The following is a 21,726-nucleotide window of genomic DNA, read 5'->3' on the forward strand; positions in this document are numbered from 1 at the left end:
ATATGGTCTGTAATAACATGTAAATGAATATTGGGGTAATTAGTGAAAGGGTGGGTAGCTACATGTTTGTGGGGTAATAAGGGTAGAAACCATGCCTATAGGACTTTACAATTTGTTGTGTTTGCCTTTGTAAGTAGAGATCATGCCTATAGGACTTTTGTATCTTGTCATGTTAGAAATCATGCTTATAGGTCTCAATTGATTCCATAATAGAAATCATTTTTAATGGGTCTTAAATCAGTTTCACAAGTAGATGATATGCCTATAGGATATAATCCAAATCCGACTTCTGTTATAACAAATGTTTATGTATGTTTCCATGTGTCATCATGCCTGTAAGTCTTTAAAATCAGTATTGAAATTATATATCATGCCTATAGGGAACAACATCAGATTCTGCCTATAGATCTAAACTAGTTTGGTTTTAAATAAATAAATCCAGTTAACGTTTGGCTCACTTCTAAATTGATTTAATTGAAGTGGTTTGTATTTCCTTGAAACGAGTTCTTTAATACTGCCTTAATCTGTTACTAGACAGCATGCCTATAGGGATTAAAGAGTTCGTTTCAAAGCCTGACTTGTTTCACTATATAAAATGTAGTCATCAGTGTTTCGCGTATAGGCAAGCCTGTAGGGCATTTTCAAAACTTACGATTCTGAAATTGTTTATGTGACTTAATGTTGTTCTAACGAGCTTTAAAATCAGTAGGCTACTGATATGGTCATTACCTCTGAGTTTATAAAATTTCCCTTGTTTCTGTATGTTCACTTAGACATCATGCCTTAGGATACTGTTTAAACAAAATGCCCTTATTTGTATTTGAGTTGTGTTATTCATCTGCCTTGTTTGAGGAGGAAACTTTGAGCCTCTAATTGCTCCCTTTTGTTCTTATTTGCTAAGAGTCCTAATTTTTCTTGCTTGTCGCCTTATTATTTTTACCTTAAAACCTTAGGGGTCTGTCTTGAACCACCTATAGGTAGAGGTCCTAAATCCCTCCATGACCATTAAGAAGGGACGGGTAACAACACGCAATAGAGATCTCTAACCAAACACTCATTTTAAATGACCACTAAGGGGATGGGAAAGGTAGATATGAGATATGATGACTACGCGCTAATGTCACATGTAGCCCCTTATCGAGCAGTGTTTACCGGACATTGTGTGGAGAGATCCTATAGGCTAACCAACCTAGGACTCCTCCTTTCCAAAATTCGTTTTTTTGTTTAAAAGTTTGTTTTATACAACTTGTTCAAAAAATCTTTATCTTATTGTTTGAGTTATCCAACGTGCTTTACTTGAAACCTATTTGATTCAACTGTTTATTTGTAATGGAATAATTTGCGAATATAAGTTCGGCCGGGACCCACAGTTGTGAACCAAAAGGGGTGCCTAACACCTTCCCCTCGAGGTAATTTCGAGCCCTTACCCTAAATCTCTGGTAATGCAAACCAATCCAAGAGTTAATCACTGTAGGTGCCCTAATGCACCATAACTCGTTAGGTGGCGACTCTTCAAATACCCAATTCCCAAAAGAAAATGAATTATTACACCTCGTAAATATCGAAACCCAGACCTCTCTCCACGAAGGGAAAAAGGGGGCGCGATAATTGGTTGTCCATTTAGCTTCTCCAACATGCTTAGACAGCCTCTATAAATACTTCAATCCTTCATTCTTCAAACTTTTACTTTTACAATACCATCAAATCCTTTTTGCACTTATTCTTTCCTTGTGCCCATTTATTAACCAGTCCTTTCTCCTTCTTCTGAATTTTCACAACAAAAATGGCAAAAAATTCTAAGATAGTTCCACAAAAAGAGAAAGCCTATTTGTCTTCACGCCCATCAAAGAACAAAATGGTGGTACCTCCTTGTATTGAGGAGTGTACCCCTGGGCTTTGTGATACATCTTCTGATTTCAAGGTCGACAAGCCTGCTTCGGTTCCAGGACGATGTGAACCCATGTCTCGGTATATTAGCTTAACAACAGACCTCAAATAAGTGAAGGCAGATTGTCGTTGGGGATATGAAGTGAACGTGAAAATCCCTTCACCTGATGAGTATATAACCACTCACAAAGCAAGGTACCTAAGCGTATACACATACACATTTACCTTAGGTCTCATAGATCTTTCTTTGCCCTTTCTAGACCCAGTGTTCCTCAATTTTTGTCGATAATACCAAGTGACACTCGGCCAAATTTATCCTTCCTTCTGGCGGATTGTTCACCTAATTAGGTACGTTTCGAGCAAAGTCAAGGAGATGTCTTTTACCCTTGACTATCTGATCAGATTATACAGCCCTCTTCTTTATCGAGGTGGTCTGATAAAATTGCAACGTCGATCTCAGAATTCTTTCTTCACTAGAATCGTTGAGGATAAAGACCGTGGGTGGATGAGCTGCTTTATTCAAGTTAGGTCCTCCGACCTGATTCCCGCTGAAAAGATGTCGTTCCTCGAGGAATGGAATACGAAGCGTAAGTACAGACCTATCGAGCATGTTTCATTACTTAGACATTTTCCCTTCCCTTTGAACTAACTCCCTTTTGATGATGCAGCCGTTGATTGGTATTCAGGTGCGATTGCGGACCTCCAGGGATGGGTCCGACAACTAGCTTCCACTTTCACATATTCTGAGCGTGTCTGGCGTGATTTGGCCAAAGACCGATGGGAGGCCAAAAACCACGGTGAGTCCTTATTATTTGCATAGTTAAATCCCTTGGTGAAATACTCCTCAGTAATACACTTAACTTTACGCTTATGTAGGCCTCGAAGATGTTTTTTTGATGAGGCCGCCCCCACCTGGCGAGGGAGAGTCCCAAAAATCTGCCAAGGACAAGAAAAGAAGGAAAGGGTCGCCAGCGGAGCCCCCGAAGCCAAAAATAGCCAAGCTTCGAAAACCTAGGGCCGATACGGTGGCCTTGACTCCGAAAAATGTTACACGTCTTCGTGCTAAGGACGAAGAGAGAGATGAGGTCGAGGACGAAGTTACTCACCTGTTAATAACTCGGAGAGTAGGAGGCACCGATCCTTCAAAGGCTACTGATGACTATATAATATTCATATATTATATACTTAAAAATAAATTATTTTAAATTATATATATATATATATATATATATATATATATATATATATATATATATATATATATATATGTCAATTATCTGTATTTTCTAATAGTATTTTGCAGGAAATAAAAATATCATGATAAAGCAAATAAAGGAATAAAAAGAGAAGCACGAGGCATCATGGCAAAAGAACCACGAGGCATCATGGCAATAGAAGCACGACGCATCATGGCAAAAGAACCACGAGGCATCGTGGCACCTTATGAGATTTGATTTCTATAAATAGGATGTTTGTATTGAAAGGAGGAATATCATACGTGCCTAATTAGCAACTTTTCTCTAGCTTTTGTCTTTACATCTCTCTTTATCTATTTCATTTTAACTTGTAGTCTTTGAATTTTCTAAGAGTGTTGATAGTATTTTAAGAATTTCTTTCTTTGTGAGATTTAAATACTCCATAATGGGGTAACCTCTTTTGTTGGGATAGTTGATGAAGCTCGATAGCGTTATAATATTAATCTCAATTTTACTATATGCTTGACTTGAAACTTTCTAATTATATTTCTATATTGTGCTGGAATATTAGTTTTAATTAATTAATATCACTTCTATCTATTTATTCTCCAAAGTTAGTTGTATGTCAATTTTGTAATTCTCACGAAGCAAAATTATTAAACGATAACTATTGGGTAAAATAATAGAGCGAGAGTAATTCTTTTTAAGCTACCATTCCAAGTCTGTAATCTTGCTTACTTCCATTCTAATTCTCGCGGAGGAGTTGCAGTTAGCAAGATTATTGATTTTTAGTAAAAAGTAATCGCAAGAGGTTTTTGCTATCTTTTAGCACAATTCAGGCAAGAAAATTATTTCGGTTTAATCATCACAAGTAATGAATCAATTGGTTTACATAACCTCGCGGAGTGTTGTTAATTGATTATTTCTTAATGAGCAAAATATAATTGTATTAGCAATAAACAGTTATTCCTAAGAGAAATATATGTAGAAGCTAAGATTTTATTATTATCACGCTATCGAGTGAATTCAATGATTCCCAACTCTTTTTAAATATAAATCTTCCGAAAGTTATTTTATTTCAACTTAGCAATTTAAATTTTCAACAAACAAAATTTCATCAATTTGATTCTCTCAAATAGTAGTAAGAATATTATATGTTTGTAGCTAGATTCTCCAATCTCTGTGGGACGATATCATAAACTATACTAGAATTTGACAGAGTACGAGTAGCAAGATCTTATATACATTGGCCTCGTCAAAATTTTGGTGTCGTTGCCGGGGATTGGCACAAGTCTACTTCAGACTAAATATTCTGTTACTAATTTGGGAACTTACTATTAGTATTATTATCTTTGCTATCAATATTTACTAAATATTACTACTATTACTTTTACTATTACAAGTACTAACATCTTATACAAGTGTTATTATCATTTATCCTTCTTATCATCATTATAGCATAGTAGTCACTATTATTAATACTAGTACTACTTGTAACTATATTCTATATTAGTATTATATTATTATTTTTCATCGTTAGTTACTGTTACTACTAACTGATTTTGTTTACCATTTTTTTCATAACATCTATTGCTAATTAGTACTAATATAATTATTATTATCATATATTACTACTACTAATAATAATAATAATAATAATAACAACAACAACAACAACAACAACAACAACAACATTATCATACTACTATTTTTATTTGATCGCTTATTATTTTTGTCATCTTTGTTGTCCTTGTTATTCATCATTTTCTTTTAATTATTTTCTTCTAAGTACTACTACTACTACCACTTTAGGAGTTAAGTTCAGTTTGTTTGTTTTTTTAAATTTTGAGTAGTTTATGACCCGCTCTTCTATAAAAGAGTTGGTCAATTACGATCCTGAAATTGAAAGATCTCTTCGATTGCGTAGGAAAGGAAAAGCACTATCTTTCCAAAGCATAGCTTGTGAAGGTATGGAGAATCAGGAAGTAGAAAATATCAACCCAGGCGAAGTACCACCACCCGTCCAAATAAAGGATCAATTTGATGAAGTGGCGCCAAGGCCAGCAAACAGAATCCTAAGGGATTATGCTAGACCTGACCGCTTCAACTGTGAATCTAGTGTCAGAAAACCTCCAGTGGAAGCCAACAACTGTGAAATCAGGACTGGCCTGATTCAAGCAATTCAACAGTCTTGCATATTCACTAGAGACGCAAGTGAAGATCCACACAGTCATTTAATTGACTTTTTGGAACTTGTTGAAACAGCTAAGTATAATAGAGACCTCTTGAAGCTATCAAGTTAAGGCTATTTCCTTTCTCTTTAAAAGGAGATGCCAAAACTTGGTTGCAAAGTTTACCACAAGGTTCCATTACCACATGGGATCAAATGACTCAGAAATTTTTAAACAAATATTTTTCCCCTGCTAAAACCACAAAGTTAAGATAAGACATATCTAATTTCTTGCAGACTGACACAGAGTCATTTTATCAAGCTTGGGAAAGGTTAAAAGCAATGTTAAGAAAATGTCCACACCACGATATTCCCAAACATATGCAATTATATATTTTTTATCACGGGCTAAAACCCTCTTCTAGAAATGTGATAGATGCAGCTGCAGGAGGTTCAGTAATGGGAAAACAACAGAGGAAGCGTTGCAATTGTTGAATGAAATTTCTGAGAATGTCATCCAATGGCCATCTGAACGTATAATTATCAAGAAGGCCGCTACAGTAAATCAGGTTGATGCTTTAAATACACTAACACAACAAATTGTTTCTTTGGCACAAAAGTTTGAAACTTTTCAGGTGAATACACAACAACCAAGCCAATCTGAGGCTTGTGACATGTGTGGAGGAAATCATCAGAACCATGAATGCCAAGCAACCAATCACAATGATGAACATGCCAATGTCATCGGTTACAAGCAGTATCCTTTTGGAAGTTCAATGGCATAGAAACATCCAGGATTTCAACAGAACAATCCAAATGGTGCAGAGAACTCTCAAAGCTTCCAGAAGCAACAAATACAGGGTCACCCGGATACCAGAATCCAAATCATGGTCAATCAAACTTTAGACCTTATCAACAAACAGGGTCCTATCAGCAAAGGCCTCAACAAGCTCATTCAAGTCTTGATGATCTTCTGTATAAGTATATTAAGGTCACTGATGAAAAGATGGAGAGCCAAAATTCATAATTCAAAAATCTGGAAATACAATTGAGCCAATTGGCAGCTCTTGTTTCAAAAAAGATTCAAGGTCCCTTACCAAGCAATACAGAGAAAAACCCAAAAGAGCACCTTAAGGTCATCACCTTACGGTCAGGTACGGAGCTTGATGAACCCTATGCAGACCAGTCAGACAACAGGTAAACAATGGTAAGAATATTGAAATACCCTCTGAACCATCTGAAAAGAATGAAGTCAAGAAAAAAGAAGAAAAAATTATTGAAAAATTGACTCATCTCCCTATGACTATTCCCTTTCCACAAAAAATGAAAAGAGAAAAATTTGACAAACATTTTGCAAAATTTTTGGAGATTTTAAAATAAATTCACATCAATATTCCTTTTACTGATGCTTTGTTACAAATGCCTTCATATGCCAAATTTTTAAAGGAAATTTTGTCAAGTAAAAGAAAATTAGAAGAAGTTTCTATGGTAATGCTTACGGAAAAATGCAGTGCTATACTTCAAAATTAGTTACCACAAAAACTTGGTGATCCAGGCAGTTTTACAATTCCATGCACCTTAGGAGGAGTATATTTTGAAAAAGCACTTTGTGATTCTGGAGCTTCAATAAATTTAATGTCATTTTCTATCTTTAAAAAGTTAGATCTTGGTGAAATAAAAGACACAAGTGTTTCTCTTCAGTTTGCAGATCAAAGTACTAAGAAACCTAAGGGAATAATTGAAAATGTACTCGTAAGAGTAGATAAGTTTGTTTTCCCTGTAGATTTTATAGTACTTGAAATGAAAGAATGTCCTAATGAACCAATAATTTTAGGTAGACCATTTCTTGCTGCAGGAAGAGCAATTATAGATGTTCATCAAGGACAATTAATTTTAAGAGTTGATGAAGAAAGAGTCATATTTGATATGCAAAAGATACTAAGATATTCAGGAGATGAAACATCATCTTCATGTTTTTCAATTGACATGATTAGTTATCTTACAGATGAATTCAAAGATGATCAATTAATTCCGGATTCAATGGAAAGATGTTTGATCAAATCAGGCACCACACAGGACGATAATCCCACCATCAGAAGAGAAGCTGAAATATTGGACAAAGATTCAGAAGAAGAAGAGATGAAATCCGAACAAGTTCAATCAAAACTTGAACTCAAAACTCTCCCTTATCATTTGAAATATGTTTATCTTGAGCAAGAATTATTTCCAGTAATTATTTCATCTTCTCTTACTGCAGAACAAGAAAATAGTTTGATTAAAGTATTGAAAGCATACAAAGGAGCCTTGGGGTGGACTGTAGAAGATATTAAAGGGATTAGTCTGGCTATTTGTACACACAAAATCCTCATGGAGGATAGCTACAAGCCAATAGTCCAGCCACAAAGAAGATTGAATCCAGCAATGCAGGAAGTAGTGAAAAAAAGAGATCGTAAAGTTATTGGCAGCACGTATTATATACCCCATTTCTGACAGCCCATGGGTAAGTCCTATTCAGGTAGTACCAAAGAAACGAGGACTGACAATTTCAAAAACATAAAACTAATAAGCTCATACCTACCAGGACTGTTACAGGATGGAGAGTCTGTATTGATTACAGACGTCTCAATGATGTCACTAGAAAAGATCATTTTCCTTTGCCATTTATTGATCAAATGTTAGAAAGAATTGCCGGATATGGTTTTTACTATTTTCTTGATGACTACTCAGGATATAATCAGATACCAATCGCACCAGAAGATCAAGATAAGGCAACCTTCACATGCCCTCATGGAACATATGCCTATAGGAGAATGCCATTTGGTCTGTACAACACCCCTGCTACATTTCAGTGTTGCATGTCGGCAATTTTTGCTAACATGACTGACAAATTCTTTGAAATTTTTATGGATGATTTTACACTATTTGGCAAAACATATAAGGATTGTCTTAACCATTTGACCTTAGTTCTTAAAAGATGCGAAGAAACAAACTTAGTTCTTAATTGGGAAAAATGTCATTTTATGGTTACGGAAGGAATTGTTTTAGGACATAAAATCACTGCTAAAGGGATAGAAGTTGATAAGGCAAAAATTAATCTTATAGCAGGATTAACCCTTCCCACAACTGTGAAAGGAATTAGAAGCTTTCTAGGTCATGCATGTTTTTACAGACGATTTATAAAAGACTTCTCAAAGATTTCAAAACCACTGACTAACCTCTTGATGAAAGACACTAAGTTTGATTTTTCAGGTGACTGTGTGAAAGCATTGAAACCATTAATTAAAAGTTATCAACTACACCTATAGTTGTGTCCCCTGATTGGAACCAACCTTTTGAGCTCATGTGTGATGCTAGTGATATAGCAGTTGGAGCTATTTTAGGCCAAAGAAGGGATAAGATTTTTCGTCTCATTTATTATGCTAGTAGGACATTGAGTGAGACACAAGTGAATTATGCTACGACAGAAAAAGAGTTACCAGCAGTAGTGTTTGCTTTTGATAAGTTTTGCTCCTATTTGATAGGAACCAAAGTCATTGTTTTTACTGATCATACATCTTTAAAATACCTCTTAGCTAAGAAAGATGCTCGACCTAGATTATTAAGATGGATTTTACTTCTGCAAGAATTTGACCTTGAGATAAAGGACAAAAAAGGGACAGAGAACCAAGTAGCTGACCATTTGTCTAGATTAGAAAATCCTCCCCTTGAGTTTAATGAGATAAAAGAAGAATTTCCTGATGAACATATTTTTCGTCGTAAACATACGGAGACACCTAAAATTGGCACAATCTTTCACTTAGACACTTAAACTAGGCCTCTTTCCAATTAGACACGTTTCTTATTGAATTCTCATACCAATTAGACACATTTTTTAGCTGGCTTATTAACTAACCAAACGCGTGTTCTGCAATCTCCGTCTACGTGGCAAAAGTAACCATTATAAATCGTACCACATCATTTTTTTTCCACCTCAGCTATATAGTGTTATTTCCACTAAAATACAAACACCCCCTTCGGCCCCCACCCGCAACGTTCCCCCACCCGCTGATGTCTCCAATCCTGTCGCCGACATCACCTCTGCTCCCTCTTCGTTGTCCAATTTTTGTCCTCTGATCTCGTCTGGCAAGCGGCGTCAAACATATCCAAACTCCAAAGCCTAAAGTTCATAAAACCCATTATCAAACTCCTTAATGAAGCCAAGAATTTCCGCAAAAACATCAAAATTACATAACAATGGCCAAGTAATTTTATTCTATTTATTAGGATATTGGTCTCATTTGTTCACCACTTTTTAGTTGTCTTTGTTTGAGATTGATAGTTCTGCTTGATGATTTTTTTCCTGTAGATTTATTTACTTTTTGGTGTTATGGCAATGAAATATTATGGTGGTTGGAGGAGAAGTTTTGGTGGGATTTTGGAATTGGGGGTTGGTGATGATAAATGAAAAATGGTTGCTGCTAGGTAATTTATGAAGAGAAGATGACTTATTGGAGTATTATTACGGAGGAGGAAGGTTTAAGATAGTGGAGGAGCTGATATGGTGGAAAAATGGAGAAGATTATGGAACACAGTTTGTTTTTTGGGGGGATTTAGTGAAAATAGGGTTTTTGTGGTCAAATGCATTTTTAATATTTAATTAATTGAAAAATTCCATGTTTATTTCATTCACGCGCTCAAGGAGACTGAGAAACACTTTCTTTGCCATGTCATAGTTTTGTGTCTAATTGGTATGAAAATTGCCTAAAAACATGTCTAATTGGAAAGATGCCTAATTTAAGTGTCTAAGTGAAAGATTGTGCCAACTTTAGGTGTCTCTGTATGTATTACGCCTATTTTTTCAGTTGACATAATTGTGACTCAACCACTTTGGTTTGCAGATATCGCGAATTACTTGGTTGGAAAGTGGATACCACAAGATTACTCTTACCAACAAAGAAAAAGGCTTATATCTGATGCAAAGTATTATCTGTGGGATGAACCTTACTTATTCAAAAATTGTGCAGATAATATCATTAGAAGATGTGTACCTGAAGAAGAGATGAATAAAATTCTATATCACTGACATGATGGAGCAATTGGAGGACATTATGCAGCAAATCGAACAGCTTTTAAAGTTTTAGAAGCCGGATTCTTCTGGCTCACACTCTTTAAAGATGCCCGAGCATATGTAGCACAATGTGACAGGTGTCAGAGAACAGGTAATATCACCAAGAGAGATGAGATGCCACTGCAATCAATACAGGTATGTGAAATATTCAATGTTTGGGAAATAGATTTTATGGGTCATTTTCCTTCTTCTCACTCTTTTGAATATATCCTTGTGGCTATGGATTACGTGTCAAGATAGGTTGAAGCCATCCTTACAAGAAAGAATGATGCTCATACAGTGTGTAATTTTCTTAGAAAAAATATTTTTACCAGATTTGGCACACCGCGAGTCATCATTAGTGACCAAGGAACTCATTCATCAATAGGCAATTTTCTACTTTACTGTCAAAATATAATGTAACTCACAAAACAGGAACACCATATCATGCTCAAACTCAAGGGCAAGTTGAGGTTTCCAACCGCGAGTTAAAAAGAATTCTTGAAAAAACGATTGGAATCTCAAAAAAAGACTAGGCTTTAAAATTAGATGATGCATTATGGGCGTACCGAACGGCTTTCAAAACGCCAACTGGAACATCTCCATATAGATTAGTCTTTGGAAAAGCTTATCATTTGCCCGTAGAATTAGAACATAAAGCTTTTTGGGCATTGAAAGTATTGAACTTTGATTTAACCTCTGCTAGTAAGCGATTTATTTAGGTTAATGAATTGGAAGAACTGAGATTGGGAGCCTATGGAAATGCTAAAATTTTTAAAGGAAAAACAAAAATATGGCATGACAAGTTGATCCGACCAAAAAGTTTCAAAATTGGAGATCAGGTACTTCTTTACAATAGCCGACTCAGGTTATTCCCAGGAAAATTAAAATCTAGGTGGACGGGTCCTTACAATGTTATAGGTGTTACTCCGTACGGGGCAATTGAAATTCAGAAAAATAGAGGAGACAAGTTTAAGGTAAATGGTCACAGGCTAAAATTGTACTATGGAAGACATTTTGAACAACATCCATCGGTTACTTTGATAGACTGATGAATTCTGCAATTAATAAGTCGAGCTCAAGACGTTAAACTCAGAACTAAGATACAAAACCTGTAGCCATTGAGGGAGAAGCAGTGGAGCCTCATAAGCCCAACATAGATTTGGGTAATTAAATTCTTAATCAATTGATCTGGTCAATATTCAGGTTATTGTACAACCAGAACATCTCATGAAGGCCTCTACAAAAACAGAGTCACCTGTGCAAGAGTAACTCCATGGTGATCGGTATGCCTAAGTAACTGGTTGATTAACCATTTAATGAATCAATTCAAAATGTTGGCATAGGTAAATTTGTTGGTTTATATTTAAACCAGGACCAAATGACTGATAAGGTCTTAAATTAGTCAGTCTATTACATATAAAAACATGTGTTGTCACACACTCTTTCAAGTTTTTTCTTCTCTCTCCCTATATATATCCATCTTTTATGTTGTCACACACTCTTTCAAGTTTCTCTCTCTCTCTCTCTCTCTCTCTCTCTATATATATATATATATATATCCATCTTTTATTTTATTCTTAATTGTTGTTCTTGTACAATATTAAAGTTTTAAAGTAAAAGTTTACATATTTTTCAAAAATAATTTTTTTTATTATGCCATATAACTTCCAAGTTTGTGATTTTATTTTTGTGAAGGCAAGAACGAGTATCTCCAAATTTGAGAAAGTATTGGAATTGAGAAGCATTATGATCTCAACAGGTAGAATCAATAAAATTCTACTAGAATTTGCCCCAAATGTCTATCAAGGCGAAATTCTAGACAACACTATTTTTAGAATAAAATTAGGCTTTCTTTGATACCCTTTTTAGCCTAACTATTTTTAACCACAAATATTTATATTTTACCTTCTAGCACCCAACTTTGAGCCCAAAAAAAAAGGAGGGATAAACCCAATTTTATTGATACACCATATTGGTTTATCCTACAAAAAGATCGATACTACTCCTTCCGGTTATAGTTGAGAAAAAATGATTATTAAAGCAAGCGATGAAGGAATACTTGTGGAGTAAATGTTCTATTTCACTCGAAAAAAGGGGAAAAAGAAAAAGAAAACAACGTGTATATATCTGTAGAATAAATTCTTGGTTCAAGAAGCTTGAATTTAAGGAATCTATTGAGAGAAATGATGACTTAAGTGATATTAATTATGGAATTGGAGACCGGGACCTTTAGCTCAATGATAGAAATGTTGAGTTGTACATAGTTACTTTGGTAAAATAGTCAGCTCTCATAATAAAGCTGGATGGAACAAAGTCACTACCAATATATCCCTTTACCTTACCAGCATTAAGCCTATCATTACAAGCCTGAAAAAGTCCTAAATTAATTTTAGAAATTAGTGTTGATTATACGTTAGTGGAGACTTACATGAAGGGCAAGCCTATGGACAAAATTTGAGAAACTCGAAATTGTGATCATAATGTTATCAATCTCAAAAGGTTCATCAAAAAAGGAGTTGAAAGTTTTTGGCAAACAAAAGCAGAAGCAGAAACAAGGGATAGATTTGGCGACTTGAAAAACTTATAGGTTTTGAATTTTATGTGAAATTTTATTTTTTTAAATTTTTCTACTCTACAAGAAACAACAATTATTAATAAAATTACTGCCTTGAGGACGAGCAAGGATTCAAGTGCTGGGGAGTTGGATGACTATAAAATATTCATATATTATATACTTAAAAATAAATTATTTTAAATAATATATATATATATATATATATAATATGTCAATTATCTATATATATATATATATATATATGTCAATTATCTGTATTTTTTAATAGTATTTTGCAGGAAATAAAAATATCATGATAAAGCAAATAAAGGAATAAAAAGAGAAGTGCGAGGCATCATGGCGAAAGAACCACAAGGCATAATGGCAATAGAAGCACGACGCATCATGGCAAAAGAAACACGAGGCATCGTGGCACTTTATGATATTTGATTTCTATAAATAGGATGTTTGTGTTGAAAGGAGGAATATCATACGTGCCTAATTAGCAACTTTTCTCTAGCTTTTGTCTTTACTTCTCTCTTTATCTATATCATTTTATCTTGTAGTCTTTGAAATTTCTAAGAGTGTTGATAATATTTTAAGTATTTATTTCTTTTTGAGATTTAAATACTCCATAATGGAGTAATCTCTTTTGTTGGGATAGTTGATGAAGCTCGATAGCGTTATAATATTAATCTCAATTTTACTACATGCTTGACCTGAAACTTTCTAATTATATTTCTATATTATGCTGGAATATTCGTTTTAATTAATTATTATCACTTCTATCTATTTATTCTCCAAAGTTAGTTGTATGTCAATTTTGTAATTCTCACGAAGCAAAATTAATATATGATAACTATTGGGTAAAATAATAGAGTGAGAGTAATTCTTTTTAAGCTATCATTCCAAGTTTGTAATCTTGCTTACTTCCATTCTAATTCTCACGGAGGAGTTGTAGTTGGCAAGATTATTGATTTTTAGTAAAAAGTAATCGCAAGAAGTTTTTGCTATCTTTTAGCACAAATCAGGCAAGAAAATTATTTCGGTTTAATCATCACAGTTAATATATCAATTGATTTACATAACCTCGCGGAGTGTTGTTAATTGATTATTTCTTAGTGAGCAAAATATAATTGTATTATCAATAAACGGTTATTCCTAAGAGAAATATGTGTAGAAGCTAAGATTTTATTATTATCACGCTATCGAGTGAATTCAATGATTCCCAACTCATTTTAAATATAAATCTTCCGAGAGTTATTTTATTTCAACTTAAGAAATTTAAATTTTCAACAAATAAAATTTCATTAATTTGATTCTCTCAAATAGTAGTAAGAATATTATATGTTTGTAGCTAGATTCTCCAATCTCTGTGGGACGATATCATAAACTATACTAGAATTTGACAGAGTACGAGTAGAAAGATCTTATATGCATTGGCCTCGTTAGCTGCTAAGCCGGAGGCCACCGAAGCTATTCAACCTCAAGCAAAGGAAGTTCCCGGGGGAGCTCGAGCGAGGTTCTCGAACTGACTAGTGGCAAGAAAGCGCCCCGTCCTGAAAGGCACTTGGTTGATGAACTCAGAGAACCCAGCCCTGAGGTTCCTCGAAGGCAGGAGAAGGGCCCGATAGAACCACTCGGGGTGATTGATGTAGATGACTCTCTGCCAGGCCAGTCATTTTCTGAGGGACAAATATGGGATGACCAAGGTATGAAGACTTCTGATGGGGGAACATCCCATGGCGAGAATGACATCTTCGGCAAATACCTTGTCGAGATCGAAGAGGGCCCCGATCTTGACGCCTCGTTCATCCTCGAAAAGGTTGAAAAGCTTCGAAAGCAGGTAAACTTTGAGTTAACAACTTTATTCAGAGTTTGATTCTTGCTTTTCTGACCTCCTTCCTTAGTCTACGATGATCTTTGATCAGGCCTTTTCCAAGTCTCGAGCTGAGCTTGCCCGTTGTGAAGATGAGCTCAGGAAGCTTATGTCATAGATGGATGAACTCAAGGTTCTCTATGCCAAAAGAGAGGGGAAACTCAATGATCTTCGAGCTAGTTCTGTGAAGGCTTCCCAAGAGTGGTCGAGCTCATTGAAAAGGTAATATAGCCTTTGTGGGCTTATTTTGTAATTATTTTTTTGGCGTCTAATGTTCCACCTTTGCAGTTCCAAGAAAAGGCAGACCTGGTGGAGCAGATCCGGGATGAGCTTAAGACCAAAGAGGTTGTAACCCTCGGGTGGAAGAAAAATATGGATCACTTGGCCTCTGAAAAGTCAGTCTTCAGGAACAGCTGTCCTCGGCCGAGAGTCAGCTTCAGAGTGCAAAGGAGGAGGGTCGTAAATTTAAGGAGCTTCACACTGAGATGGCCGCTGAGTTATTTAAGGTTAAGTCCGATCTAATGTGTTCGTGTCTTCTTACCGAACCGATGTTACAGCTGCCAATGCTCGGGCTAGGGAGATATCCATTGCAGCTGAGCTTAAGTTATCCTGTGTCGTCAATCATGCTCGGTTGGAATCTCGAAGCATACTCTCGAGGAAGTGCATGCCAAAGGCTTTGACCTTTCTGCAAAAATTGAGAAGGTGAAGGCCTTGGAAGAAGAGGCAGCTACACTGCTATCTACTGATGAGGATTCTATCAGCGTCTCCTAGAGCGGGGAGACGAAGATGAAGTCCCCGAGGGAGAAGAGGCCCCTGAAGATGTAGTTTCGATAAATGTTGCCCCCGAGTGAGTGATCCCGACGGTAGACTAGCTCTTTTTTAATTTTATATAAGGGCTCCATGGGGGAGTTTTGTAAATGTGTTTTATACCATCTCTTGAATATAAAAGACTTTTGCTTCATCTTTGTTTTTGTGTTAAATTTCGCCTTGCCTTCACTTTTGAAATGAGATTTGGTGTTGTTGACGATCAGTCCGATGTATTGGACTTAGAATATAATACCCTTAGGTTACCCCTAAAGGTTAGAAGTTCGAGCCGAGTCTTAAGTTAATTCGACGTCAGTTTGGGGTGAAGGACTTTTGAGTTCAAGCTAGGTAAGGTCTCGAGCATGGTGTGCTTCAGCCTTTAAGCTCCTTAAACATTGGCCCTTAGGCTTTTAAATATCGGCCCTTAGGCTCTTTATAGTTGTCCCTTAGGCTCTTTTAGGTTGGCCCTTAGGATATTTTGGATTGGCCCTTAGGATCTTTAGGTAGGGCCAATTCGGCCTCTATAATGGCTATAAATTTTTCCCTCTTTCTGGCTAAAGACTTTAGTGAAAATTTTGGTATGCCTTAGCATGTATTTTGTGTATTCATATTCGTTCGATTTTTTCGAAGGTTCGATTGATTGGAACCTTGTTTGTAATTTGATATGCAATGTTAATCGAATACCTTTTGAGGTTTTTTCGAAGGCTGGTGTTATCGAAGCCTTCGCATTGTTTGAGGGCTGATTATATCGAAGCCCCTTATAATTTGCTTTTGTTGAGGGTAGCCTGATTTTAACCGGTTTTTTTAAAGTATATGAAGGCTTTTTAGTTTTATAGCGGAATTTGGACGTCTCCGAGCTGCATTATTTCGGTTGTAGCCTTTTCATATGACCGCAGTCTTTTATATGGCCATAGCCTTTAGTCGCCGAGTGTGATGGCATTGGCCTTAATATCGAGAGGATGCCTCTTTGAGGTCTTGTGAGCTCGAGTGTGCCTCTTTGAGGTCTTATAAGTTCGAGTATGCCTCTTTTGACGTCTTATAAGTTCGAGTGTTCGATGACTCGATGTGTCGATTGTTAATGACAGTCCCCGAGTATTCAAGTGCGTTCGGGGTTTTGGCCCCTGAGCCGTTAAATGTAAAAATAGTAGACTTCTTTGAGGCACAAAGTATTTTGATATAATAAGAATTCTTTTTCAAATAATTGATACATGCATACATGTTTTGCCGTTGGGGGCTTGACTATTCTACATGGACACGGTTCATTACAACATTCCCCTATCTCGTTGGTAAGAATTGCTTTCTTCGAGAATGTGTCCTCCGAGATTGATGCCCCCCAGTGTTCGAGGTTGATTGAAAAGAAGCCTTGAATACTCGTTGAATATTCCTTAGGTAGCATATAGGTGTTGCCTCGTTAAAAACCTTGTCGGTAAAACCCATTTGGGATAAAACCCGATCTAAGGGGAAAAGAGTGCGACGTATGCTTTAAAACCCAAGGTCTTCGAGCCGAAAGGTGCCTCGATGCTTCCAATTGAACATCTGCAAGGAGTTAGTTTAAAATACAGATGGAAAAAGGGAGAATGTCATACCTCAGTAGTAATAACGTTTCAACAATGATACATTCCAATTGTTTGGTAGTTGCTCGCCTTCCATCGTGCTAAGTTTGTAGGATCCTTTCCCTACGACTCTAAGGACATGGTACGTTCCTTCCCAATTAGGGCCTAGTTTCCCTTCGTTTGGGTCTCGAATGTTAAGAGTGACTTTCGTTAGGACTAAGTCCCCGACTCCGAAATATCGAAGGTTCGTCCTTCTGTTGTAATACCTTTTGATCCTTTGTTTTTGCACGGCTATTCGAATAAATGTGGCCTCCTGTTTTTCATCTAGTAGCTTGAGAGAAGTGTTCATGGCTTCATGGTTCGAGTCCTTGATAGTATACTGAAACTTGACGCTAGGTTCCCCGACCTCGACTGGGATCAATGCCTCAAACCCGTACACTAAAGAAAATGGGGTCTCCCCCATGCTTGACTTCGATGTCGTTTGGTATGCCCATAGCACCTCGAACAATACTTCTCTCCATTTCCCCTTTGCATCATCCAACCTTTTCTTTAGGTTTCGAATGATGGTTTTGTTTGTGGACTCAGCCTGACCATTTGCACTTGGGTGATATGGCACTGATAGAATCCTTTTGATTTTATGGTCTTCGAGGAATTTGGTTACTTTGCTGCCGATGAATTGTTTCCCATTGTCACATGCTATTTCGGTGGGTATCCCAAACCAACATATGATGTGGTCCCATATGAAGTCGATGACTTCTTTTTCTCTTATCTTCTCGAAGGTATGCGGTTCTACCCATTATGAGAAGTAGTCAGTCATAAACAAAATAAATTTAGCTTTACCTGGCGTCGTTGGTAGGGGGCCGACAATGTCCATCCACCATTTCATGAATGGCTACGGGGATAAGACTGAATGGAGTTGTTCACCAAGTTGATGGATCATCGGTGCAAATATTTGACATTTATCACACCTTCGAATGAACTCCTTGGTATCATTTTTCCATGTTATCCCAATAATCCCCGCTCTGATCACCTTGTGAACCAAAGAGTCGGTACCAGAATGGTTCCCACAAGTGCCCTCGTGGATTTCTCGTAATACATAATCGGTGTCCCCGGGTACCAAGCACACTGCCAGTGGTCCATCGAAGGTTCTCCTATACAACGTTCATTTTCATCGAGTGAGAATCGAGCTGCTTTAGCTCGAGGTGCTCTCGACTCTTTTTGGGTCCGTGGGGAGCTTCTCGTGCTTCAAGTAGTCGATGTACTTATTCCTCCAATACCATGTTAAACTTTTTGAATTAATTTTTGCATGGCCTTCTTTAACCACCGACCTCGATAGTTGGACGACGATCCCCGGGACGATATCATCTTCTTCAACCGATGACCCCAAGTTTGCAAGTGCATCAGCCTCGCTATTCTGTTCTCGAGGTACATAGTCCAGTGTCAATTCCTTGAAGTGGTGCAATGTCACTTGAAGTTTGTCTAAGTACATCTGCATTTGATCATCTCGAACCTAGAAGCCCCCATTTACTTGATTACTACCAAAAGGGAGTCACACTTTGCCTCAATGACCTCTGCTCCAAGGCCTTTGGCTAGTTCGAGACCTACAATCATGGCCTCATACTCGGCCTCATTGTTAGTCAATTTAGAAGTTTTGATAGATTGCCTAATGACACTGCCCATAGGCGGTTTTAAAATGATGTCAAGCCCGGATTCATTCACATTCGAGGCACCGTCTGTGAAGAGGGTCCATACCCCCGATGACGTACCAATTTTTAGTAAGAGTTCTTTTTCTACTTCGGGTACGAGGGCAGGTGAAAAATTAGCCACGAAGTATGCTAAATTTTGAGACTTGACAGTCGTTCGAGGCTGATATTCAATATCATACCCTCCAAATTCGATGGCCCATTTGGCCAATCTGCCCGATAATTCGGGCTTATGCAAGAAATTTCGAAGTGGGTACATAGTCAATACACATATAGGATGGCATTGAAAATATGGTTTTAATTTCCTAGATGCGCTTATTAATGCAAGGGCTAACTTTTCCAAATGTGGGTACCTAGTTTCAGCATCTCCTAGGATCCGACCCACATAATAGACAGGAAATTGTGTACCTTGTTCTTCTCGAACCAACACGCCACTTACCACCACCTCGGACACAGATAAATACAAGTAGAGTGTTTCATCCTCCTTCGGAGTATGGAGCAGGGGTAGGCTCAAGAGATATTGTTTTAATTCTTCCAAGGCTTGTTGGAACTCCGGAGTCCATGTGAAGTTGTTCTTCTTCTTAAGTGGGGAAAAGAAATGATGGCTCTGATCTAATGACCTCAAGATAAATCGGCCTAGGTCATCTATCTGTCCGGTCAGCCATTGTACGGCTTTCACATTGTTCAGTATGGTGATTTCCTCAATGGCTTTAATTTTATCGGGGTTGATCTCAATACCTCTATTCGACACCATGAAGCCCAAGAACTTGCCCGAGCGACTCCAAAAGTGCATTTCTTAGGGTTGATCTTCATGTAGTACTTTCTTAGGATGTCGAACGTCACCTTCAAATAGGTCAAATGGTCCTCTGCGCGCAGGGACTTAACTAGCATGTCGCCAGTATAAACTTCCATAGATTTACCTATTTGATGTTCGAACATCTTATTAACTAGGCGTTGATATGTGGCTCCTACATTTTTTAGCCCGAAGGGCATTACATTATAACAATACGTACCATACTTCGTGATGAATGAAGTCTTTTCCTGGTCCTCCGGGTTCATTTGAATTTGGTTGTACCCGGAGTAGGCATCGAGAAAAGTAAGCATCTCGTGACCGGCAGTAGCATCGATCGAATGATCGATGTCAATGGGAAAGAATCTTTAGGGCATGCTTTGTTCAAATCTTTGTAGTCTACACACATTCTAAGTTTATTTCCCTTTATAGGGACTACCACTATGTTAGCTAACCATTCGGGATATTTTACTTCCCTAATGGATCCTATCTTGAGAAGTTTAGTTACCTCTTCTTTGATGAATGCATGCTTTACCTTGGACTGAGGCCTCCTTTTTTGCTTCACCGGCTTAAATCTGGGATCGACACTTAGTCGATGGGTAGTTATCTCCTGTGGGATCCCTATCATATCTAAGTGGGACCAGGCAAAGCAATCAATGTTATCGATAAGAAATTGAATGAATTTTTTCTTGAGTTTGGGGGTTAACCCCATCCCCAGGTATACATTTCGTTCTGGAAGATGCTCGATCAATATGGCCTGCTCGAGTTCTTCGATCGTGGACTTCGTCGCATCCAATCTCCGGGGCAATGAAAGCTCGGGGGTAAGGAAATCTTCTTTTTTGTCTTTGACCACATGTTCATCGAACACCTGTCCCTTGGGATCAACCAAGGGTATGGGTTGTGATTGCTATTTGGCCACCCGTTCGTCCTTTAGCTTTTTCGATGTGCATGGTGTCGATACCGGTGCCAAATCATGTACTACAAACATCTCCTTAGTTGCATGCTGCTCTCCATATACTATTTTCACGCCATCCTTTGTTGGGAACTACATCATTTGATGAAGGGTAAATGGCACCGCCCTCATTTTATGGATCCACGGCCTTCCAAGCAAAGCATTATACCTTATGTCACCTTCGATGACATGAAATTTGGTATCTTGTATGGTTCCAGCCACGTTGACTGGGAGGATGATTTCTCTCTTCATTGTTTCACTTGCCATATTGAAACTATTCAAGACTCGAGATACTGGTATGATTTGACCGAGCAACCCGAGCTGCTCCATGACCCTTGACCTAATTATATTTTTCGAACTACCTGGATCCACAAGGACACGTTTAACTTGAACTTTATTTAAAACGACAGAAATTACCATTGCATCATTGTGAGGCTGAGATAAGACCTCGATGTCTTCCTCTTGAATGTGAGGGTGTCCTCGGGCATGTAGTCCCGAGTCCGCTTCTCCCTTGTGATAGATACTTTTGTACGTTTGAATATAGGTCCCTATGGGGCGTCGACTCCACCGATGATCATGTGAATGACATGTTGAGGTTCTTTAGGTTCATTCTTCCTATTTGCATCCCTTTCTCGGAAATGGTTCTTGGCCCGTTCGTTGAGAAATTCACGAAGATGCCCCTCGTTGAACAACCGGGCTACCTCCTCTCTAAGTTGCCTGCAATCCTCGGTCCTATGCCCATGAGTACCATGGTACTTGCACATCAAGTTAGGGTTCCTCTAAGAAGGATCAGTGTGTATAGGCTTGAGCCATCTAGTATCTCTAATTTTGCCAATGGCTGAGACGATACTCGAGGCATCGATGCTGAAGTTGTATTCCGATAATCGGGGTGCCTCCGCCGGTACCGAGTGCCTATCAAACCCAATTTTGCTCATGAGTCCTCGGGAACTTTGACCTCGATCTACTCTTCGATTATTCCGAGGTACATTACGCCTTGAAATGTTCCTCCAATCCTTGATGTATGGCTGATATCTTTCCTTATTCGACCTTGACCCTTGTCTGCATTTCCTGGCTCCTTTGTTAGTAACCTAGTTGGATAAATTGAGCCCGAGGGGGCTCCCAACTAGTCATCCTCGACCCTAACTTTTG

The 21,726-nt window shown here is 37.7% G+C and overlaps 1 non-coding gene across 1 annotated transcript; it reads right to left on the reverse strand.

Annotated features, from left to right (window-relative positions):
• Positions 1-5,517: 5,517 nt before the first annotated feature.
• LOC142162545 (small nucleolar RNA R71) lies at positions 5,518-5,624 on the reverse strand. The gene has a single exon (XR_012693794.1). It is a non-coding gene; the product is annotated as a small nucleolar RNA R71 (small nucleolar RNA).
• Positions 5,625-21,726: the final 16,102 nt, after the last annotated feature.

This window comes from Nicotiana tabacum, chromosome 7 (genome assembly GCF_000715075.1).
Source record: "Nicotiana tabacum cultivar K326 chromosome 7, ASM71507v2, whole genome shotgun sequence".
Lineage (NCBI taxonomy): Eukaryota > Viridiplantae > Streptophyta > Magnoliopsida > Solanales > Solanaceae > Nicotiana > Nicotiana tabacum.